Source organism: Octopus bimaculoides, chromosome 6 (genome assembly GCF_046866305.1).
Source record: "Octopus bimaculoides isolate indiv1 chromosome 6, ASM4686630v1, whole genome shotgun sequence".
NCBI lineage: Eukaryota > Metazoa > Mollusca > Cephalopoda > Octopoda > Octopodidae > Octopus > Octopus bimaculoides.
The window spans coordinates 80,097,164-80,124,663 of NC_142933.1; the positions used below are offsets into that span (position 1 = coordinate 80,097,164).

Genomic DNA, 27,500 nt, shown 5'->3' on the forward strand with positions numbered 1-27,500 from the left:
CCAAAAAGCCTCATTGGTACTTGGAAACTTTTACGAAAATTAAAATGTGGCTTAAATGGAAAAAATGGTTTACGTGAATATCCTCACAAGAGTAATTGAAATAAATTGCGATTGTGGAACCCCTCACGCACGCACGAAAGCACACACGCACGCGCACGCACACACACAGAGTATCACACATCAGATGAAATGGAAGTGTGTGTGTGTGTGTGTGACAGAGAGAGAGAGAGAAAGAGAGTGAGAGAGAGAGAGGTTTGTTGTCATGTATACGTACATGCATAAATATGCATACATCTTTGTGTGTGTGTGTGTGTGTGTGTGTGCGTGTGTATGAGAGAGAGAGAGAGAGAGTAAATCTATACTATATATAAAACAGAGATGTGTGTGTAATCGACTTCACCAAATGCTTCCATACTTGTGATGCGTGAACAATTTGACCTCGGATAAATGTTAGGCTCTTCATTTGATTTTTTATCTCTAATTAAAAATAAATAATATTGCTTTATATTTAAGATTCACTTCTTATTGACGTAACAACGGCAAAAAGCTTCACTCTCTATTTTGTGTGTGGGTGTGTGTGTGAGTGTGTATGAGAGAGAGAGAGAGTAAATACTACATACACACCGCTCTCTCACTCTGTCTCACACACATACACACGCACCCCCCCCCCCCTTGACTCACTCACACTCTGTCTCTTACAAACACACACATACATAAATGTATACAAACATATTTACAAAGACACACGTGTGTATGCGCGCGCGTGCGTGTTTGTAAGAGACAGAGTGCGAGTGAGTCAAGAGCTGTGTTGTCATATGCATACATCCAAAGATGTATGTATATTTATGCATGTACGTATACATGACAACAAACCTCTCTCTCTCACTCACAATCTGTCTCTTACAAACACACACATACATAAATGTATATAAACATATTTACATAGACTCACGTGTGTATGCGCGCGCGCGTGGGGGGTTCCACAATCGCCATTTATTTCAATTACTCTTGTGAGGATATTCACGTAAATCATTTTTTTCATTTAATCCCCATTTTAATTTTCGTAAAAGTTTCCAAGTACCAATGAGGCTTTTTGGTACATCTTCAATTTTCCCCATTCATGAGAGGCGCCCAGCCATCATTCATCTGAGATTCCATCTACAGAATGTCCTCTCAAATTTCTATACAGCATATTTTGCCTTTTTTTCTTCAAGTATATAAGCAACAATTTCATTCCCGAGCAACGCCGGGTGCCTCTGCTAGTACTACATACACACCGCTCTCTCACTCTGTCTCACACACATACACACGCACACATACATCCAAAAATGATGGATGCATATGACAACACACCCCTTGACTCACTCACACTCTGTCTCTTACAAACACACACATACATAAATATATACAAACATATTTACAAAGACACACGTGTGTATGCGCGTGTGTGCTGTGTGTGTGTGTGTGTGAGAGAGAGAGAGAGAGAGACAGAGCCAGTGAAGGGGTGTGTCGACAATTATACATACATACATAAATAGTCATACATTTCTTGTATGTATGTGTGAGAGAGAAAGAGAGAGTTACTGAAAAATCTCTCTGTCTCTCTCTCTCTCTCTCTCTCTCTCTCTCTCTCTCTCTCACACACACACACGTGCAGATATACACACAGAAAAGATGTATGCATATGTATTTATGTATGTACGTAGATATCACAACACACCCCTTCACTCACACACATACAGAAACACACATGTGCCAAAAAAAAAAAAAATAATAGAAAATTTATTTACGGAAATTAACGAAGTGTGCGAGTTCAGAATGAAATCAAACGTGGAGTGTGTGAATGAGAGAGAGAAAAAATATATGAGATGAACATGGAACGCCCAAAAAGCGTATAAATAAAAGCACGTTAAAAACTATCTTGTACGGAATATTGAAATTTATGAACTTCGTAAATATGTGTTTCAGTAATTGATCGTAGTAGAGAGTGAGAGACGTCGCCGTTTTTTCACGTCCGTACCGGAAGTTGACATTGAGAAACCTTTTTAAAGAAGTAAATCTTAAATATAAAGCAATATTATTTATTTTTAATTAGAGATAAAAAAAATCAAATGAAGAGCCTAAGATTTATCCGAGGTCAAATTATTTATGTATCACAAGTATGGAAGTAAATAGTGAAGCCGTTTTCACGTGAAAAGCGATTACACACACACCTCTGTTTTATATATAGTATAGATATAGATTATTATTTCAACCGATTTTTTTCTGTCGTACACGAATTAGGTGGAGAATCTAATGTTATTTTTATTTTTTGATTCAGACACAAATTTATAATATAAAATGTTTAAAATGCCTATGAAGTGAGTAATGAGCTTGGAAAGTTTGGTGGGAGTGGGACTTCTATTCAAATCAAGCCAGTCTGAAAAGTATCTTTGACCACAAATTCTTATATTGCCTATAAGTATCTCTTCGAGTTTCTCTTCGAGTATCTCTTCTGGAAGGTTTATAGTAGTGAAGCAGAACTTACATTATTGGTCTCAAGTTTTAGTTCATGGCCAGCAATTTCGGGGGAAAGGATAAGTCGATTACATCGATCCCAATGTTCAAGTAGTACTTATTTTATCGACCCCGAAAGGATGGGAGGCAAAATCGACTCCGTTAGAATTTGACCTTAGAACGCGAAGACTGACGAAAAACCGTTAAAACATGTTTTACCCGGAGTGATAACGATTCTGCCAGCTAGCTACCTAGGTATTATAATATTAATATTTTTCAAGTAGTACTTGTTTATTGATAAAAAAAATTCTCCGAACAATATCTCACAACGTTCCGTCAATAAGAAGATTCAATTTGAGATTTACAGCTTGAGACGATACTCATTAGTAAAGCAGTAATATTTGCTGGTTTAGAGCAGTGATTTGTGTATCTGTACGGTGCTTATTTAGAACAAGGTCATCTGGGCCAAGGAAAAATAGAGTATCATAACCAGAAACACTAACATGACTCATCAATTTTTAATAAAGAAACTAACAATTTGCAGACTAAGGTTAGCTTTCGGCAACTGCCAACTGATTAACGAGTTCTTATGAGCAACAAGTCAGTTGCGATGATAGAACAACAACAACAATAATAGTAATAATAATCACAAACAGGATAAATGTTCATAAATGTAGAGAAACAGGAAAATGGTGGAGAAGTATAACATAACTTATTACAATTAAACAGGAAATTTGAATATTAAGAGAATATAATTGGTCCTTTAGGGTCTTCTGTATCCCAATCTCCTTACCTCTATCTATCTATCTCCTTATCCGTCTGTCTGTCTGTCTATCTCCACATACAAAAGAGGTTGATTAAACATGTGTAACAAACACTGAAGAAATGTGTGCGCGTATGTGTATTTGTGGGTTTGTGTATATGTCAAGGATAGATACCGAAACGTGCGTGCACACATACATACATACATACATACATACATAGACACACACACATACATACAAACATACATTCAAACATACATACACACATATATACGTACATGTATACATACATATGTGTATATATATATATATATACACACCTATATATACACAAACACACACACATGTATATATATATATGTGTGTATGTGTGCGTGTGCAAATATATAAATATATACATACATACACACATATATATATTTATATATATATATATATATATATGTATGTATATATAGATATATAATAATGATAATATAAATAATATATATATTAATATAAATTATATAATATAATATATATATATATATATATATATATATATATATATATATATATATATATATACACATATATACACACACGCACACACACACACACACACACACGCACACACACACACACACACATACACACACACACACACATATATATATATATATATATATATATATATATATATACACATATACATATACATATATACATATACACATGCATGCATACCACACGAAAACAATATATATGGAGAGACAGGAAGAAAATGTGATGAAATTGTAGAGAATATATTTTATTAGTTGTTATGTCTCCATTTCGCATGTTTCTTTCTCTCAACACTCACCCGTATTTCACTACTTTGCTTTTCTTTACAAGAAAATATTCTAATGTAAACAGTATTTTATTATTATTTCATTAATTACAACATCCATCCAAACATACATACATAACTACATACATTCATGCATCATACGTACATACATAGATTCATACATGTATACATAATACATAAAACTATGTGTATGGGAATATACTTGTATGTGAGCGTGTGTATGCGCGTATATATATATATATATATGTGTGTGTCTGTGTGTGTGTGTGTGTGTGTGTATGTGTGTATATGTTTGTGTTTGTGTGTGTGAACTTGTGTGTGTATGTATATATATATATATATATATATATATATATATGTATACACACACACACATATATATATATATACATACACACTTATTTATATAAATATATATATGTATCCACTATTTATATGGATATATATGCATATATATGTATATTAACATATTTGTGAAGTGTGTATAGTATATCTATACGTACATACTATGTATGTATGTAAGAATATAATACACACACACACACACACACACACACACACATATATATATATATATATATATATATATATATATATATATATATATATATATATATATATATATATACATATATGCATACATACATACATACATGCATATATATATATAAATATATATATTACATGTATATATATATGTGTGTATGTTTGTCTCTCTGTCTGTCCATTCGTTCGTCTGTCTGTCTGAATGTCTATCTGTGTATATGCACGTATGTGTGTATGTATCTGTGTATGTATGTACACATTCACACACATAGGTTGTCTTCAAAGTTTATAATTTCACACAAAGAAAAAAAAAATGTTTAAAACCTGAAATGAACCAAAAATAATAAATAAAAACAAGAAAAAAAAAACAGTATTTTCATAATGTTAGAATATCAAAGTGATTATTCAAATGGTTTCTTTTATTTGTGTCTAAAAGTGTTTGTGTTGTCGTTTTTGTTGTGTTTCCTATTGCTAAGTTTGTTTGTTTGTTTTATACGTTTCGTTGCTGATTTTTGATATTATTGTTGTTGTTTAAATCTATAAGTTCGACTCTGTTAGTTTTTCATAGAACCAATCAGTAAACAAACAAACGAATATATATATATATATATACATATATATATATATATATATATATATATATATATATATATATATATATATATATATATATATATATATATATATATATATATATATATATATATATGTATGTATATATATATATATATATATATATATATATATATATATATATATATATATATATGAATACACATATATATCCCTTCCAGTAAATATTACTTGAAAGCCAAGTAAGAAACTTCCAGAAACAAGAACAACAAAGACGCACATATACACACATGTACGTATATATGGGTGTGTATGTGCGTGTGTGCGTGCGTGTGGTGTTTATATACATAAATACACAGGAATACACATATAAACATATATATACATGTATGTATACAAACACACACACATATATTCTTGTACATGCATACGTACATACATACAGACAGACAAACAGATGAATATATATGTATATATACATACATACATACATGCTTACATACATATATATATATACATACACATAGACAGATAGATATACATACACACAGATAGATAGAGAGAGAGAGAGAGAGAGAGAGAGAGAGAGACAGACAGACAGACAGACAGACAGACAGATAGATAGATAGATAGATAGATAGATAGATAGATAGGATACATATATTTCTATGTAAGTGTATGGATATTTGCATATACACACATCACAGATTTACATATATATATATACACATATGTGTGTGTGTGTGTATGTGTATGTGTGTATGCATGTATATATATGTAGGTATGTACGTGCATATATGTAGGTATGTATGTATATATGCATATGTATTTATGCATGCATGTATATGTATATGTGTAAACTGAAGCGCTTTTGCTTTTGAATAAAACGGAACAAACGTTTTAAAACAAAAGGAAATAGAAAAGAGAGAGAAAAAAAGAAAAGAGAAAAAGAATAAGGAAAAGGAAAACACGTAAAAATGAAAACAAGAGAAAGCTTTCTCTTTCTGAAGACAACTTATTTCCCCCCACCCACCAAAAAAATAATTATATAAATAAATAAATAAATCCTCATCATCATCATCATCATTATTATTGTTATTATTATTATTATTATTATTATTATTATTATTATTATTATTATTATTACTTAAATAAGTAAATAAATATATAATGAAATATTTGAAAAATTAGCCATTAGTTTGCACATGGTTTTATTCTGAATTTTCTTGGGTTTTTTTTTTTAAGTTTTCGAATCTAAATTGTCATATCCTGATGCAGGAATATTATAGCCTGTAGCACCCATATCTACGTGGAAGCTTAACAATGGAAGTAATGGCGTAATACACGGCATTTCCGTGTCTTTATTCTAACCTACTAGCAACGAAAATAATGGAAATGGTAAGTTTTCTGCAGAATTCATTACATTCGTAAATCTTTTCGTCTTTTGTTCAGTTTATTGCATTTTATTTTAGTTTTGTTTTTCTTTTGTTTTGTTTCTGCTCTGTTTTTGGGCTTATACATAATATATTTTTTTAAAGTTTCATTTCGTTTTCAATCATAATTATTATGTCAGAAAGAGAAAATATTTAATTTAAAATCCTGGAGAATATCAGAAAAATATTTTTAAAAAACACACACGCACACACATGCACACACACACACACACACACACACGCACACACACACACACACACACACATTGAACGAGATAGGAACAAGAAAATGGAATCTGTGCATGGAAAAGAATTAGAGAGAAGTGTGAGAGAGAGAGAGGGACAGGGAGAGCGAGAGAGGGGTTTGAAAGTGAACCAAAGATTGCTAGCGAAATTAAGTGAGAGGGAGAAAGAGAGAGAGAGCGAGAGACAGACAGAGAAAGAGTTGGAAGGAAGAAGAGAATGAAATTTTAAGAAGTGGTAAAATTTTTTAAATCGTTGGAAGTTCAAATTGAGAAGTAATATTAGATGCACATCGCACATACACGCATACACGCTATAGATAGATAGATAGATAGATAGATAGATAGATAGATAGATAGATAGATAGATAGATAGATAGATAGATAGATAGATAGATAGATCAGGGCTAGCTGTGTAGATATTGAGTTCACTCAGTAACCAAATGGTTTCGAATTCTATTCCGCTGCATGGCACCATAACCTCAGGCTAAACAATGCCTTGTGAGTGAAATTGACAGGCAGAAATTGTGCAGAGCCTGCTCTTATGCGCGCGCGCGTGTGAATGTTTTAACTGCTGTCGTCATCACATAGCCTGTCAGCAAAACCTCTTGTGGCTCTGCTCATTCGACCGTTGGAATAATAAAAATCCGTTATTCGAAAAACGTGTGGGTATTGCAACAGAAAGAGCATCATGCTGTATAATGCTGTCTCCATAACTCTTACTCCAATCCATGTAAAAACGGACGTAAAACGGACGAACTATATAGAGAGAGGTGAAGAGTTACATTCGTCTTCGGCTTTAGAGTCTGACAAGACGTCCACGAAGCCACAGCCTTTATGGATGCGAAACGATTGGTCACTCTACGACCGGACATAGACTCAATTACTTTTAATACATATATTTTATATATTCGGTCGTCAAATATGAAATTTGTAGAAGAGAAAAAAAGTTTGCTAATGTTTTATAAATATAAGGAATAGTTTTATTCATCAAAGTATGCACCCATATTGTCAATACACTTTTGCCATTTCAGTGGTAGCTTGTCCAGCCTGGAACTATAAAAGCCTGGCAATCTAGAGTCAATAAAATCTTGGAAGGCCTGTTTTACAGCATCGTCGGAATTAAATATTTTCCTATCATAAAGCTATCTAAATTCTGGAAGAAGTGATAGTCAGTAGGTGCAAGATTAGGTGAGTATGGTGGATGATGGAGAACTTCTAACTCCAACTCCTGTAGTTTCGCCAATGTCATTTTTGTGATATCTGGTCTGGCGTTGTCTTGCAATAAAATAGGAGTGGATCTGTTGACTAATCTAGGCTGCTTTTTGTAAGTTTCTACCTCATTTAGTCCAGTCGGCTGTTGTATACTTCAGCCGTAATTGATGAGCCAGGTTTAATGAAATTATAATGGTTTACACCTGCGCCAGACCATCAAACACGCACCATCAGCTTCTTTCGATGAATTTTGCTTTTTGGACTGCGTTTTGGTGGCTTGTCTTTGTCTAATCATTCTGCTGAAAGTTTACGGTTGTTGTATTGGATCCATTTCTCATCACATGTTACAATTCGATCCAAAAATGATTCATTTTTGCGATGAGAAAGTAGGATAATACAGTCTCCCAAAACGTTGCTGTTTCCGATTTTCATTGAGTTAATGTGGAACCCACTTATCCAACTGTTTCACTTCACCGATTTGAACTAGGTGAGTCAATATTGTTTGCTTGCTAACACCAAATAACAACAATAATTCACATGCACTTTAAGATGGATCTGACTGGACGGTGGCTTTTAGTTCGTCATTATCCGCCTTTGTTTTTGGTCGACTGCTTTGCTCATTTGTGAGGTCAAAGTTACCAGAACGAAATTTTGCAAACCAATTTCATATTGTCTGCTGTGTAATAACATTAGAATGAAGTACTCCATTAATATTCTGAGCTGTCTGTGATGGTATATTTCCAAGAATGAACTCATATTTCAAAACTGTACGAATTTCTGACTTATTCATCTCTAAATTCCAAGAATATTTACTTCCCTTTATATGTGTATGCTGTATTTCACATTGCACCACCTAATGACATTTGAAGTCTCGTGAAATCTCGTGTATCCAAATTCAAAGTGGAGACGGATTCCCACCATTTTTAAAGAGGAACTCTTGAAAATGTGAACTATAATGTACGAAACCTAAGGTTGTATTGGAAAATGAACAAATAGAGACTTTGTGTGTGTGTGTGTGTGTGTGTGTGTGTGTGTGTGTGTGTGTGTGTGTGTGTGTGTGTGTGTGTGTGTGTGTGTGTGTGTGTGTGTGTGCGTGCGTGTGCGTGTGCGTGTGCGTGTGTGTATGTGCACGCACGCGTGTGTCTGTGCCTGTGTGCTTAAGTGTGTGCATGCATGTGTGTTATATGTGTGTTTGTGTGTGTGTGAATGTAGATATATATGTGCATGTGTGTGTGTATATATATATATACATATATATATATATATATATATATATATATATATATATATATATATATACATATATATATGGATCAAAAGAGTTTGATTCAAACTCCTTGGTACTCTGAGTTTCAAGTGTGTCGCTAGTCTTCGGCCATTGAGTCTGAATGAGAGTTCGCTTGAAGTGAGTTAAAGTTTAATACTGGACGTTAACCTGCGCTAAGCCGAGAAAGGTTACAGTTTGATGCTGGTATTTTAGCGACAATAATTACCTGGAAAATACAGCATGGTGACCAGGAAATCGACTGCGTGGTGGACAGGAAATCGGTCGCGTGGTTGCGGGGAAGCAGGAAGAGGCGGTAGATGTGGGGGTATATATGTATATATGTGTATATGTATATACCCATATATCTTCGTGTATGCATCCGTACTTATACGAGTGTGTATGTGCGCGTAGACGTACATTCACACACACACACATGCACAAACACACACGAACGCACAGCCACACGCACACACACGCGTGTGCACTCTTTTATCTCCATCTATATATGCACACTCACACGTGCACACACGAGTATGCACGTATACATACATAAACACGCACGGATGCACATGTACACCAGTGCGCACACATCTGTACATATGCATACGGTAAGCAGATGCATACACGCACTCACGCATATGCACGCACGTGCACACATACTCGTATGGTTATGTACAAGGAGTGATGTACAAGAGGTGAGGGTATGCGTATAGACAAGCATGAAGAAGTGTTGGGGAATGGGCATTTGCGGTGCTGTTCATGGGGGTTGGTTTGTGAAGGTGACCTTTCGGCAGGCTGTGCTAGAGGTAACTGGAACTAAGGAGGTATATCCGGGCTGCCGGTGGCCAGTGGCTTGAAATTTATCAGAACAGTGTACTTCTGGTGACAGCAATATGATACTTCATATATCTTGTTGATGGATACTGCAGGTTGGTAGATGATATGCAGTTTTTCACAGAAGCACAGCTGGCAGTTAGGGGCGACACCGCGTTACCTTTCTCAACCAATCACAGGCTAATGTCCAGGAGTAAATATTGACTCTCTTCAATCAAATTCTCATTCAGACTCAAAGGCTGAAGACTAGCGACACGCTTGAAACTCAGAGTACCAAGGAGTTTTAATCAAACTGTTTTGAGCCACACATACAACTCCCATCTACTCACTTGTATATATATATATATATATATATATATATATATATATATATATATATATATATATATACATACGTGTGTGTGTGTATACACACACAAACAGGAGCACACACACACATACTCTCTTAGATAGATAGATAGATAGATAGATAGATAGATAGATAGATAGATAGATAGATAGATAGATAGATAGGTTCGTCGTCAATAATGCCTTCTTAATCACGCCAAAACATAGGTAAAATGTATTTAGTGTATTCTTAGAAAAGGTTTATCCTTTCAGAGTGATACACAAGTAGGAACTTTAATTTTATATCATGAGCAATTCGTTTCTCATCAGAAAAGTCGGGCGATTCTTTGAAATTTAACGTTTAGGACTGTTCGACACAAGAAACAGATGAAAGTCCAAACAGGTACGCGATGTCAGAAAGTCCCATTTTTATCAATATTGTACAGTTGCTCTTGTATGGAGCCCCCTTAGAGCTATATTATCTTCAATGCCTCAGGATAATAAGTTGTAGCCACTGCTTTACCGGCGATTTTAACGTAGTGCAAAATAAGATACCTCTTAAACCTTCCGAATCAGTTTTTATTAATCAGAAAAGGTTTTATATTTGAAGTTGCACCTTCCTGTTTGTACAATTTGTCATGGCTTTCACTTGAATGACTACTGCGCTCGAATGACTACATTACGTCCAGTCTGATTGTCGATCCACACCAATTCAGTTCTTTAGATTCATTTGCATCTTCCCCTCCGAATTGTTTGTTTTTTCTTTCTTCCTTTCAACGCTGTTAGCATTCTTGCCACCACCTACCCACACCTTCCTACTAACTGTTCCATATTAATCATCATATCAGATGTAAAAAAAAAAAATTGATATTAATTAATATCTAATTTTTTACCCTAATGTTTTAATTTATATATATGCAAAAAAAAAATCTATGTCAAGACAATTAACAAAGTAGCTGCACGAGTTCGTCACCTAATTTTGCCTTTATTGTCAGGTGTTATTACCACTGTAAACGCTGCAATCTTCGTTACTTTTACAATATGATCTGAGGTTTAGCACTACTGTTTTCAGTTCCAGTTGATAGTATCTTTCTGTTCATCATGACTAAGAATAATGTACAGACTATACACGCTTGTAGTTAAATCCAACCGCAGGAGAAATAAACAAGAAATAATAGTGATTGCTACATCATCGAAAATAGTCACATTGCTTCGAATTCTAAATGAAAATGAAACGGCAACGCAAAACAAGGTCTATTGAATTAGTATACCTACAAACAAAGTGGAGTGAATGGGAAGAGGGCGTGGGTTGATGTTGGCAAGAATTTTGACAGCAATGGAAATTTTTAAAAAAGCAATTTAGAGAGTAAGAACCCCCGCCCCGAAACTAATGATTTTTAAAGAACTGAATTGGTGAGTAGTGTCTGCTACAGAAATGTATGGAGAGTGGTAACAGAAAAATGACAAGAGGAGCGGATGGAGGCATTGAAATTATCACACCTAACGTATAATATTTCTTAAAAAATTATTATGCCTATTTACGGATCATGATTTCAATTTTGAAAACCGTTTAAATTAACCTGAGTTAAGTGAAGAATTACAAATCGAATTCATGAAACAGTAGTCATTGACCATTAATTTCTCAGTATGTTAGTTATCTTTACATCACTGTGTGTGTGCGTGCGCGTGCGTATATAATGGTGAAGGGAGAATAAACATTACGAAGGACAATATAAGAATGGCAAAGCTTGACAAATATGGCATTAGTTTAATGCTGCAAGGGAAAAAGAAAGTATCTCAACGTTTCGAACGTCAGTCCGTCATTAGAAGAACAGAAAAAAGCATAAAAAAGACAAAGTGAAAATAAAAGGGATGAGGGATTAGAGACCAGATCTGGATGCTCTTGTATGGGGGAGTGAAACAGGGGAAGGGGTGGATGTGTAGATGCAAGTACCGAAGTATATCTTGGTCTGTGAGGTGACATAGGAGGGCTGGTGTGTGTTCATATGGCGAATGTACGTGTGTACGTAGAGGTGTGTAAGTGTAGAATTATAGTGGCGTTGGCGTTGTGGAAGCATTATGTGAGGACGTGAGAGCGTGTGCAGGGAAATAAAGTATTGATGAAGCACATGGGATGACCAGAGTAGGCTTTGAAGGTGTTATGGTCCTGTAAACGAGTGTTTAACAAAAGTAGGTTGGAATAGAAAAACACTTTCTTTTCACAAAGTGTAAAGGATTAAATCAAAAGTCCAAGATAAAGTAGATAAAATTCAAAGACATTGGTAAAAATACACAAAAACAGTTAAGAATCCGGAAAATATGTTAAAGTGTATAGAAAACGATAGGAAGTATCAATGAAACTGGTATAATGCACGAAGAAGATGAAATAACTTAAGTGAAGATACAAAACCTGAAGTTACATAAACGGGACTAAAAATTGAAAAAAATAACAACGGACGGGACAAAAATTGTGACAGAAAACTGAACGATAAGGAAATTATATTGGTCATCCCGGAGCAGAAAACACTTAGCCGACAGTGGAACTGAACCCAAAATCATGTGGTTGCAAAACAAGCTTCTTAACGAACACAGCTATGCATGCGTCAATTGATATATTCCTTCTTTCATTGATTATATATATATTTGTATATATATAATCTGGCGAAATGATAGTGCCCATGACCCTTTACAGAACCTCTAAGACTGGTAGAAGGGAGGGAAGTTACCTTGAAACCGGATACGACAAGCTCTTCAGTAGTTTCCTCTACCAAATTCCACTCACAGGATACTAATCAGATCGCAAGGTACCGCACAATGAAATCGAACGCTGAACCAGAAGGTTGTGAGGTTAATTTCATGCCCACACAGCCACACCTGTACCGATAGAACCAATTTTGATATATACAATGCATTAATAAGATTGAAATACTTCACTTTACGTGAATGATATATCTATCCATCAATGAGTGGTTTATTGACTTGGGAAAGTCTGGAGATGGGAACTATGATGTTCAGACTTTTTCTATTGGCAGTTGCCAAGTCGTTTCTACTTTCTTACTGTTACTGTCTGTTCCGTCGAAAAAGTGACGATTAAGTTACGCCCCATCTTGTTTATCGGGGGAAGAGAACGTGCAGGCACCGAGGCGAGATTAGAAATAAAACCAGTTGAAATGCTGAAGAGCTTTCTATAGAGAATCTTGCGATTAACCTTCTCAGAAGAAGGTAACAAGCATCAAAAGGAATTTTGCCTTTCCTTTTAAAATATCACTGATGGCATGACCAAACTGAAACCCTTTACCGGAACCTTATATACGGTGTGTGTTTGTGCATATATATATATATATATATATATATATATATATATATATATATATATATATATATATAAATTAAAAACATTAGGGTAAAAAATTAGATATTAATTAATATCAATTTAATACCAGGGAACAAGCACATTAAAAGAATCAAGGAGATTCAGAAAAAATATTTTAGATCTCAAAAGATTATTGTATATGTATATATACAGGAAGCCACTAGGTGGACTGTTAATGTGCTAGAAGAAGATCACATGTAATGTGTCTACTAAGACCGAATTGTTCTCAAAGGAAATTTAGTGAAGTAATAAAACGTATGCGGGCAAGACAAGTGAAAAATACATAAATATATACAAAATTATCCGTATATATTTTTGTATATATTTATGTAATTTTCACTTGTCTTACCCGCATACGTTTTATTACTTCGCTAAATTTCCTTTGAGAACAATTCGGTCTTAGTAGACACAATACATGTGATCTTCTTCTAGCACATTAACAGTCCACCTAGTCGTCTCCTTTATACACACACACACACACACACACACACACACACACACACACACACATATATATATATATATATATACACAAGCTGCATGCATGCCTACAGATAGATAGATAGATAGATAGATAGATAGATAGATAGATAGATAGATACACATCTATTTCTATCCACTACAAATTTCCAATCTTTGGTGCGATGTGCTGGCTTGTGTGCATCAGTAACCTTAGCGGTATGCCAGTTGAGTACAAACGCCTGATAGGATCTCCCATGATGGGCAGATTAATGGAGACTTGCCACATAAATGTAGATCAGTTTTACCTAGAGGTAAAAATGGGCTTGTATAGGATTAATATCTCTACCTAGAAAACAAGCATAGTTACAGGAGCATCGATAACAATTCAAAAACCAACAGAATCTGGGCAAAGAAGACCTTCACTCGGGAAAACATATGACGCGGCACAGCAAAATAAACCAACATCTTGCATTACATGTCAGGTCCTTCCCAGAAGCCGAGAAGGAAGATGCCCTAAAAATTACAGATGGCAGGATACTGAGACAACTAGAAACAACAGCAGAGATCCCACAACAAAGACGCAGAAAAGACAGACAAAAGTGGAGAAAGGAGTAGAGAAGTTGTTGATGGCCTATACCCATAAGGATCGAAGGGATTAAGTAGGTAGTTACGTTTATTTCTTTGCATTTATGGCCTCCGTTGGCCACGGATATTAGCTGCATAAATCATCAATATAAGTGTCATAAAGCAATATAAATGTCGTAATTTGTTTCAACTGAAAACTGAAACCGGTTCGCAGTTGCGGTTTAGATCAGTGGGTTAAATTTAGTTCTCTAGTGCTCTTATGATACTAACTTGGCCTGAAAAGGCTTATGGTCAGTGTCGAAAGTAATGTAAACACATTAAAAGGATAGAAATAGTTGTTTGCTGAAGAAATCTTCCGGAACGCTAGTCTTAGATTCAATTGGAAATGAATGCACGATTCAAGTAGGCAGAGAGCAGTAGATGTAATAATAGATAAAAAGATATATATATATATATATATATATATATATATATATATATATAAATATACATATATACATGTATATATATATATATATATATATATATATATACACACACACATATATATATTATGCACACACACATATATATACATACATATACATGTACATATATATATATATATATATATATATATATATATATATATATATATATATATATATATATATATATAGGTAAGTTCTTATGTTTTCGTAGGTATATATTCTTACCTTTGTATATATGTATATATCTATACATGTATGTGTCTTTACCTGTGTGTGTGTATAAATACATATATTTATATGTACATACGTATGAATGTATGTATGTATGCTGGTAGGTAGGTAGGTAGGTAGGTAGGTATGCTACTAGAGAGAAAAGATGGCTAAATATGTGTTGATGTGTGTGCATATGTGTTTGGTGTGTATGTGTGTTTGTGTATGTATGGTGTGCGTGCGTGCGTGTACAGACAGAGAAATGGAAGAGAAAATGGCGTATAAAATAGAGAGAGAGAGAGAAGGAGAGGAAGAGAAAGAGGGAGAAAGTGTGGGTGAAAGAGAGATGGGAAGAGTAATATCTTTTGGGATGAAGACTAAAAGTCATGGACGAAGAAGCAGATAAGCTTAAAAGCGAAACAAGAAAAAAAAAAGAAGCAAAATGTTTAGTGGACCAGAAGTGTATTAAAAACACCGTTTGGTCAATGGTCTGAAGAGTTAAAAGATTTCCTTTCGGTGAGCTGGGAAGGGAGATTATCCTGTGAATTTTTACCTATCTCGTGGGAGAATGACGTAGAATCATAGAGAAAGTATGTTATTTACTTGTTGTCTTGATATGTTGTACTAGAGTTTGCATTGCGGTAGAATTCAACACTAATAGACAGAAATATTATTACAAACCTCTTTGCCATATCTACTATATTTTCTGTTGCTCAAGTTCTACATTTATGTATGTATGTATGTATGTATGTATGTACATACGTACGTATGTATGTATGTATGTCTATATATATGTGTGTGTGTGTATGTATGCATGTATGTATGTATGTGTGTATTTATATATAGGTTTCGTGATGCAAATATGAAAAATAGAACTCAAAATATGAGTATATGTATATATTTTATTAGTATTTATCAGAAGCAAGTGTGTGTATGAGTGTGTGTGTGCATATGTATGTAAGTCTGTACATATATAAATACACACACATACACATACATACACATGCGCACACACACACATACACATATATATATACATACATATATATATATATATATATATATATATATATATATACATACATATATATATATATATATATATATATATATATATATATATATATATATATATATATATATATATATATACACATATATGTACACATACGCACACGCGCACGCATACACACACACGCGCACACTCATACACACATACACACACACACACATACATATTAGACCGAATGAGATCAGAAATCCAAGGCTGTGAGGAGTTTTCAGGACATTTATAATGGAATAGTATAACAGTTGTTTCTGGGATATTATAGATATCCCTTCATCAGAGACAGTGTGAGGAAATATTTGAGTTCGAATAATTGTGTGAAAGCTGGGGAATATATGTATGTATGTATGTATATCATTATATTTGAGAAATTAAAAAATGTATTATATTTGTAACGTATATGCGAACTATCAATTTTCTTACGTAATTATAATATCATCTATGCCTTGTTATTTATCCCCGAGTCACTCCTAACAGAATAAACCCAGGGTCAATTATATTTAGGTCGTGGCTTTCATTTGTTCTTCGCTCCCGCTCTTGAGGTTTCTGTATATCTAGAGTCACATTATACGTTGTATATTACTCATTCTATATATTACTCATGGTTTCTATACTTGTTTGTTTGTTTGTTTGTGCGTGAGTGTGTATATGTGTGTGGTGTCAGCCTGCGTTCGTGCATTGCACCAGTTGCCAAATTAAATCTCAATAGCCGATGCTACCATCTCTTACTGTGATTTGTGTACATATTGTATGGTTCTCCATTACTGCAAGCAGCAACAACTCTGTAAAACTACCGAATATTTTGTTAGCAGATGTTCACTCCCTACCAAGGGAAAAGCATGCCTTTCTTTAAAAACAGGAAGTTTGTTATTTGGGATCTTGTTCAAAACGGGGGCACCAGTTTTCATTTATGTTTTATGTAGTGTTTTTGGTACCGAAAGACTTTCAAACTTCGTATACTTATCTATTTTGTGTTATAGAACAGAAAAAAATTTTTGTATTCGAATTTATTTCATGTAAAAAAAATTGTCTTATTTCGATAATTTTAACCAATCACTGACAAGTATTCAGCTGTTTACACTTACTCCTTTGGCAGTTTAAGCGGTGTAAAGCGTATTTAATCTCCATTACTTCTGACATTTTGCAGAGGCAACACACGTGTGTTCGTTTTCCCTAACCCTAACCTTAACCCTAATTGACTTGCTCCTTCCCTCAAAAACCAGGCCTTGTGCCTATAATAGAAAGGTTTATTAGCTACTGCCAATATGCTTCAGCCATTTTTTGACAAGGAAATAATAATTTTATCACCGCCAGAATCGTTTCAGAATCGTTTGTTTACGTAGTCAGCACTTAATGAATTCGGCTGAATGGACGTCAGTCATTGGTTGAAATTACAGAAATACGACAACTTTAACATGAAATAACTTGCGATGTACGTTTTTTTGTTAAGAAGACTAAGAGAAAAAGATGTTTTATATGACACATTCTACCAGTGTCCCAAGTTTCAAAGTGTTTCGTTAAGAAAATACTGGTGCCCCCGTTTTGAACAAGATCCGTTGTTTGTACCGGCGACCTAGCCTACTTATTCCTATAATGCACACATGTTGCAATGCACCAACGTGGGAGTCACTACACCGTCGCTTGAATAACAAACAATATGAGACAGATATAATCACATTTCAAATCACGCCCTACTCTTCTAAAAATACATAGGACAATGCCATTAGAATATACTGGAAGTCCGTTCTATCTATCTATCTATCTATCTATCTATCTATCTATCTATCTATCTATCTATCTGTCTGTCTGTCTGTCTGTCTGTATATCTGTCTATCTATTTTTACGTGTATACACATACATACATACATACATGCATACATACATACATACATACATACATACATACATGCATACATACATACATACATACATAATACATACATACATACATACACACACACATATACATACATACATACATACATGCATAAATACATACATACACACATACACGTGCTTTCCTGGGCTTCTTTCCTTCTCCAGACCTTTCCTTTCTCCTCTTTCTGACGAAGAGCTATGCTCGAAACGTAAAGAAACCCACTCTTTTGTCTACCTGTACAAAGCGTCAAGCTAATACATTCTATATGTACGTCCTTTTGCTGTTTTGTCATTTGTCATTTTTAATGTTCAATTTTTAATGTTCGATTTGATTTTTTATATATATATATATATATATATATATATATATATATATATATATATATATATTAGTACGGTCGAATGACTTGCCCGGACTAACTCAACTTTTCCACACCAGATACCTTAATCTTCCATAGCAGTCTACATATCTTTAACTTTATAAACAGTGTCTTCCACAAGTTGATTTATATATGCTCTTCTCGATCTTCCGATACCCAAGGGTTTCCAGAGAAGGAGATTGCTGGATATTTTATTCCTGCTTCTCCACCAGTTTCTTGCATAATGTATTGTTTCTCCGATATACAAAATGGCAGGATAGTCATGAAGGAAACATCTATGCTCTTAGTCTTTTTGATAAAAGTAGTACTGAGGCTGAGGTAAAGCAATGTCAGCAATAATACAAGGTCGAAGAGAACGCTAAGCATCCGGCGAGCCGAACTTGGCAAAGAGGTTTTATGTTCATTCACAGGAATTTATTTCGCTTATCCCGCGATATTTTTCTCGCATGGCTGTGTGGTTAAGGTTAAGAAACTCGCTTTGCAGACGAGTAGTTTTAGGTTCAGTCCCACTGTGCAACACCTTGGACATATGTCTTCTACTATAACCTCGAGACGACCAATGCCTTGTGAATGAATTCGGTTGAAGGAAACTGTAAGGAAGCCCGTTGAATGTCAGTGTACATGTATGTCTTTGTGTTGTGCTTGTTGCTCACCAGCGGTCGACAACTTATGCTGGTTTGCTTATGTCTCCGTAACCTAGTGGTTCGGCAAAAGATACCGATAGAACTACAGAGGTCGATACACTCGACTAAAATTCTCCACTTGAGCAGGACCGTCGCAGGATTACTCAATTTTGCCAGCTGAGTAGACTGGGGCAACATAAAATTAAGTGTTTTGCTCAAGGACACAGCGTGTTGCCCGGTCCAGGAATCGAAACCACAATCTTCCGAACATGAGTCCAACACCCTAACCACTAAGCCACGCCCCTCCACAATATTTCTTGTCGACCATCAACTGATGCTCTGAAGTTTTGGTTCCTTTCTCCAACGAAAATGCAAGATTCAAATCATATAGATTTCTTGTCAGTATACGACCACCTACTTGTAATATCTATACCACTGGCCCACTTAAGTTATTTCCTTTAGCTCACTATTTGTAAAGACATGTATTTGTGCTCGCCAAAGTGTATTACTTGGTTCGGATCTCATCATTGAGCATCCTATTCCATTCCGATCTAATAAACTCGGCATCAGATGACTTTCACTCACGAGATTTCGTAATTACAGACTTAAATATCCAGCATCAACATATAGGAAACTCTCAGAAGATCGATATCTAGCGAGTCCAGAGAGCAAACATCCAGACGAAGTTTGCTAAAAGAAAAAGTAATTAAATGGAAGGGATTCCAAGAATAACGTCTGAGATGTTGTCAGATTGTACGAGGAAACGTATTAAGATGTTTAGGAGGTCTCTTACCTTTAAATCTCGTTCACGACATTTCTAGACTGTGGTGGGGGTAGGGCGGCGAGCTGGCAAAATGCTTAGCGATAATTTCGTCCGTCCTTATGTTCTGAGTTTAAACGCAGCCGAGGCCGACTTTGCTTGTCATCGTTTCGGAGGTTGATAAAATAAGTATCAATCGAATACCGGAGTTGATATAATCGACATTCCGCACGCGAAATTGCCGGCCTTGTGCCAAAATTTGAAACCAGTAATTCTAAACTGGGGAAGTAAAAATAATTAAATGCACCTTTATATTTAATTAATATAAATTATAGTTTTTAATTAGCAACTCTTGGTTATGTTCAACTGATTTAGAGATAAAATTTTAATAACTATTCATATCAACGAAGTCTTTTAGAGAAATGCTGCGAGCGGCTAAGTCAATGATAGAGATATTTTTTTCCTTTTTACACAGCGAGTATTCAGACCAGTATACATGGAATAGATCTTTCATAGGTCCATTCTACAGGTCTATGAACCTTTGAAAAGTAACCCTTTTTCTTATACTTAAGACAAGTTGAATCGTGGACTAAGTGAGATCATATCTCAGAATATTTCCACGGAAATAACAACTCTTCAAAAGATGCATTTGCACAGGTGATCTGGTTTGTTTCAGTTTTCTACAATTCTCTTCCGTGTTGTTGCGGAGATAACCTGCAACAGAATGTAGTTTCACTGGGTCTACAAGCACACTGAAATCCTGTTGATAAGCGAGCAGAAAGAACTTCAATCAAATTGGTGGCAGAGTAGAAGATCCAGTTGCTACACATGTGGTAGTAAAGGCTATTCGAGGGAATTTCTGCTTAGACGAGGAACAGCAGAATAAAAATGATGGAAGACAGCAGCAGAGGTAACAATAGCAGCAGACTCCAAACGCAAAGATCCTGGTGTTATTATTGCTTTTTCCAGAACACCTCCTAACGCAGCCCAGAAAAGAAAAAAAGCCAGGACAAAAGCCAAGCAAACAAAATCGCCTTATCCTTAGTGTAGCGCCAGGAGCCGACAACTTGGTAGTTCACGGAGAAAATGAAAACTTTCATTTTTGAACACAGGACTGGAGACTACGTAGAATAACGGAGGAAAGAGAAAAAAGTCGGAGACATTAAAAATGGAAAAAAGAGGTAAACTGGAACGAGCCCTAACAAAAGGTAAGTGAGAAGTTAAAAGGCACCAATCCTCCTTGACTGCCTGAGCTTGATGGCTCCCAGAACCACAAACAGGTTAACTAGTGTTGATTGCAGAGGATATGGGAAACCATGATTATAGAACATCTAAACGATAAAGAGTATGTGACGTTTTTGTTTCGCCTTTTCGGCGTCGCTGATTCGACGCTGATTTTTGAACATCAAACATTTTAATGCTTCTCTCTTTCCTTCTTCTTCTTCTCTCTCTCTCTCTCTCTCTCTCTCTCTCTCTCTCTCTCTCTCTCTCTCTCTCACTCTCTCTCTCTCTCTCTCTCTCTCTCTCTCTCTTTCTGTTTGTGAGCATCTGATTCTGTTTGTATGTATGTGTAATGCTTCTCTCCCTCTCTCACTTTCTCTGTATGTGTACATTTCTGCTAGCACGTGCACGTGGTTGCTTGAGTGTATGCGTGTATGTGTGTATGCGTGTATGTGTGTATGCGTGTATGTGTGTATGCGTGTGTGTATGTGTTTGCCTCAAGCACCATAAAGTACCATCGCTAAAACAGTCTGACTATCCAGTCAACCGTGTCAAATCGTCAGTGTCCAAACAGCTCCCAATCATTTTATTCTAGAGAGAAAACTACACCATTATTTTATGAGCAGAGTTCGGCAATAAATAAAAATAAAATGAAATAATACATAAAATTGGGCGTATTTTTGCCTTTGTCAACGCTAAACAAGACCACGGGCTATTCAGAAGCACTATGTTGCAGAGCCCCGAACATAAGTCAGAACATAACCGGATGGCGACTTATCACTCTTTTCGGGTAGGATTGCCTTATATGTATTGTATACTAAATTATTGACCTGTTTTAATATAGTGTACGTAGTACGTTTTTGCTCCACCTTCCATTTATTACCGCCACCTTAGCAAAGGCGGAGGTATTGTTTCAGTCGTGTTTGTTTGTTCGTCCGTGGACAAGATATCTCAAGAACCGCTGGATGGATTCGGATAAAAATTTCAGGGATGTTAGGCCTCATAACTGGCACGAACTGATTAGATTTTGGGATCGATCCGGTACCGGACAAGAATTCTGGATTATTTTTCCATTTTTTCTTCTTTTTTTTTTGTTGCTTAATTTTTGAGAGCGGTCGGGTTCATTTTTAGTATCCTCGTTTGTGAGAGCAGCCGAGTTTATTTCAGATATTCTCATTTTAAAAATATTCTCTGGCTAATTGTTGAGAGGACACTGGCTTGCCTTGGCGGAGGCTTGCGCTCTCTGAGTGCTTTTGTTTCTATTGTTTTTATCTTTTACTTGTTTCAGTCATTGGACTGCTGCCATGCCAGTACTAAGTTCTAAATATGGAATTTATAACGTTCTCTTTTTGCTGAACCACTATGTTTAGGTGAGCACATATTAACCATCACCGGTTGTAAAGCGTTAATAGACAAATACAAAGGCAGACACAGACACACACACACACACACACACACACACACACACACACACACACACACACACACACACACACACACACAAAGCTGAAGACACTTCCCATGATGTCACGCAGGAGGACTGATCTCGAAATCAAGCGGTTTCAAAGCGTATTTCTTAACCATACAGCCAATATCTAATGCTCTTAGCAAAAACTGAATTGCGTGTGTTTTGCAACACCTGGCATATATCTGTTGGTAAATGTGTTCGTTGTTAAGAAATGTCTTGCCATAGCTGCAAAATGTCTGTTCTAATATTTATTTAAATATATTAATTTCAAACAAACCTCAAACACTCAAGAAAATAACACGACTCTTATAACACATTTTATGCAAACAAACAAATGAAACACTTACGGAGTATCAGAAACACATTAGAAAGTCACCAACAAAGCAAAACTAACCGTTGCACACAAAAATAATTCTACATTCACAAAAGGCAATGTTGTACACATCTTTGTCATGTATTAAAACTCCGAGGCACAGCTATAGTGTGTGCCACCCAGAGCAGCTCTTGATTTTACCGCGTCTCATCTCCCCGTCCCCTATACAGGCTTATATAGCAGGCTGCCTCATAAAAGTGTCACACGCAGAGAACCATCCCCAGCTACGCTATTGTTGTAAACGTGATAATTAATAGCTGGCAGAATCTTTAGCACGCCGGGTTAAATGCTTAGTGGCATTTCGTCCGTCTTTACGTTCTGCGTTCAAATCCCATCGAGATTGACTTTGCTTTTCATGCTTTCGGAATTAATAAAAATAAATACCAGTTGAACAGTGGGGTTGATTTAATCGACATAGCCTCTTACCCGAGATTTCTGGCGTTTTGTTAAAATTCGAAGCCAGTAATAGCTGGCAGAATCGTTAGCACGTGGGAATAAAAGCTTAACGGCATTTCATCTGTCTTTACGTTCTGAGTTAAAATCCCGCCGACTTTGCCTTTCATCCTTTCGGGATCTATAAAATAAGTACCAGTTGATCACTGGAGTCAATGTAATTGACTTACTCCCTACTCTGTAACTGTTGGCCTTGTGCCAAAAAAACATCAAAAGTTTGTCCCGAATCATAGGCTCATAAGGCCGATTTTTCCGGATTCTGTGACGTATGCATTCCCCACCACCGCTGGACGAGACAATGGTCTGTCGTAGGATAACTAATTTTTACATGCTGAGTAAACTGGAGCAACGTGAAATGAAGTTATTTTGCTCAAGAATACAACCCATCGCTCGGTCCAAGAATCGAAACCGCAATCTTACGATCACGAGTGTAACACTCCTAACCACTTAGCCACGCACCTGCACAATGTACTAATATGAAGGTGTGAAGGCGAAAAGTCTAGAGATTAGGCTGCTGCATTCACGATCACGAGATCGTGATGTCAATTCCTGGACCGGGCGACGGTGTGTTATGTTCATGAGCAAAACGCTTCACCTCACGTTGCTCTGCGATCATTTCCGACACCAGATGTGAGGTACACAATGCACCCGTTCAGGCAACATCGATTTAATGGCGGGAATGAGCTATTGTGCAGCACATACTTTTGATCACCTTCAACAAATTATTTGTGAAGGTTTTTCAGCAAGAAATTGCAGAACCGTATTTCTCTGACTTCGAGATTCTACCATCATATCATACGAAGATCTTATCGTTTTAGATGAGAAGATTTAGGATGTTTTGACGTCCAGGCTTTGCATTATGGATTTGTGGCGTAAGCGGTTTAATTTCAGAAATTATGAGATTTTGTTCACTTTTCATCGGTAAAGTCTTGAAGAAAAGCATGAAACTCACAGCATTTCAACATCTCTTTTCTTAGAAAAAGGAAATGCCTTTAGTTTCTGTCAAAACGATTCAACTTCGTTTCTCTCATTCATATTTCGTTCGAATCAATATGATTAACACACGCGCCCTCGCAAACGCTCACATACACACACACACAAACACACGTACCCATCACACATAGATACATACATACACATTTACACTTACCAACAAAATCTATGCTTATCCGCCCAATACATATGATATTCAAACATAACAAACATATATACAAGTGCATATATATAAATCTACGCATGTGTATGTATGCATGTATGCATATGCGTATGTGTTTGTATGTGTGTGGATTTCGCTGGCAGCATTTATATATGAAATAATAGTTGAATATTTTTCATGTATTTCTTGTTGACAAGTTTGATGGTCAGTTTCTCTGTTTTCTCTTATAATTGTATTCATTTCTAGCAGTAATTGAAAAATATATATAACCCAATATCATCTTTGTCTTGCCTGTCAGTACAATAATCTAACATGACAATTGATTGACTGGTTATCACTTGGAATCTAGTAGAATTGTCCATCAAGTGGACACATGTTTATGATTTCTTTTAGTGTCGAAAAAGTCTTGTGTGCATGATTCTTGATAGAAAGTAATCTAGTTCCAGCGCTACAATTATCAAAAGTTTGCTTGTAGAATCAGACATGGCTGAGTGGTTAAAAAACTCCGCTTTGCAGCCCTGTGCATTTTGGTTCAGTCCCACTGCGCGGTACTTTGGTGGTACTGCTTGTCGTGGGTTTGGGGGTAAGTATCATCTACTAAAGCGCCTGGCCGACTCGTATTTTGTGAGTAAATCTGGTAGACGGAAGCTGTGTGGAAACCTGTCGTATACACACACACACACACACACACACATACATATACGTACTTGTGTGTGTGTATCTGTTTTTTGTTTTATTGTCCCCATCACTCTCGCCTCATAACCGGTGTTAATTTGTTTACATCCTTATATAACAGCAGTTAGGCAAAAGAGACCGATGGAATAAGTCCCAGCCTTTAAAAAATAAGAGAGAGAGCGAGAAAGAGACAGACAGACAGACAGACAGACAGATAGATAGATAGATAGTTGTAACCATACTAACTTACGAGACTTTCACTATATAACAGTCTACTATTAAAAGAAGGTACGTACATGATTAACAAATATCATTATCACGCATAGCGTAGGTAATAATCTTTTACCCTACTGGAAGATAAAAGATAAACTGCATTTCTTGCAAAGAATAACTCAGAAATGGGATATAAAGATTTTGATAGAAGAAATATTCTTTTCTACTCTAGGCACAAGGCCCGAAATTTTGAGGAAGGGGACCAGTCGATTAGATTGACCCCGTACACAACGGGTACTTATTTTGTCGACCCCGAAAGGATGAATGGCAAAGTCGACGTCGGCGGAATTTGAACTCAGAACATAAAGACAGAGGAAGTACCGCTAAGCATTTCGCCCGGCGTGCTAACGTTTCTGCCAGCTCACCGCCTTTGATAGAAGAAATATTAACGCATTCAAGAGATTAACGAAACTCAAGCTAATTACAGAACACACTTCCGATATCTCACTTAAAACATGAATGAGATTGCAAATACTATAAACTAAGTGTCGTTTACTCTCTGGGTATAGAGACAAAAAAATATTTACAACTGAAGAAGTAACATGTTTGGCAGATATTGTATTGAGTAGTAATGTGGAACTCAAGAAATTCTAAAGCAAAATTCTCAAGTTCACATTTCCGCATATAATCACTCTAATAGTTTGGCCTTCTGATAAAACGACTGAAACACTAATCTTGAAAAGTTGGAATTGAATCGATTTATTTAAACACTGCCAGAACATTCTGAGTGAAACTGTCAAACTATTTCAAAGTTTCTAGAAGTTCAATTTCTAATTTATTTTAATTGTCTGTCAGAAACAGCTTTGCTACTCAGTTAGTGTACCGGATCTTGTCTAGACTATTTGAAATAAATATTGAGAAAATGGAAAAGAAAAAGAAGTACCGCTATATGTCATGAATACGTATTACATACATACATGCGAGTGTTTGCGCGCGCGCATGTGTGTGTTATGTATCAATAAATCTTAATCTGTAATACGGGGAGGTACCCAAATAACGCAACTTCCCTACTGCATTAATGTGTGAAAGAAATTAGTGTAACTTTATAATGTAACTAACAAGCAATAAAAAATGTATATCAACTCTCAGCGACAGGCATACACACACACACACACACTCACAAACACACACATACACATACACACACATACATATATGTATACGCACATACACACTTATATATAAGTATATATATATATATATATATATAACAATATATTATAAATTAACTACCAACAAAAATAATTGGTAAGAAAAAGAAGTACCGCTATATGTCATGAATACGTATTACATACATACATGCGAGTGTTTGCGCGCGCGCATGTGTGTGTTATGTATCAATAAATCTTAATCTGTAATACGGGGAGGTACCCAAATAACGCAACTTCCCTACTGCATTAATGTGTGAAAGATGTTGTGGGTTCCTATATTTTGTATGAATTGGCTGATCAATTCCCTATGGTTAGGGGCGGTTTATATAGGGACGATTGTCTTATTTATATTAGAAATTATTCTACCCAATGTTTGCAGAGACTTAAAGGTAGGTTA

General features: G+C 35.7%; 1 long non-coding RNA gene across 1 annotated transcript in view; it reads right to left on the bottom strand.

Annotated features, from left to right (window-relative positions):
* Window positions 1-27,500, bottom strand: part of LOC149135281 (uncharacterized) — a 92,043-nt gene that overhangs the window by 54,855 nt on the left and 9,688 nt on the right. The window contains exon 2 of the long non-coding RNA XR_016242329.1: window positions 20,367-20,612. This is a non-coding gene — a long non-coding RNA (uncharacterized LOC149135281). The remainder of the gene's footprint in view (window positions 1-20,366; window positions 20,613-27,500) is intronic.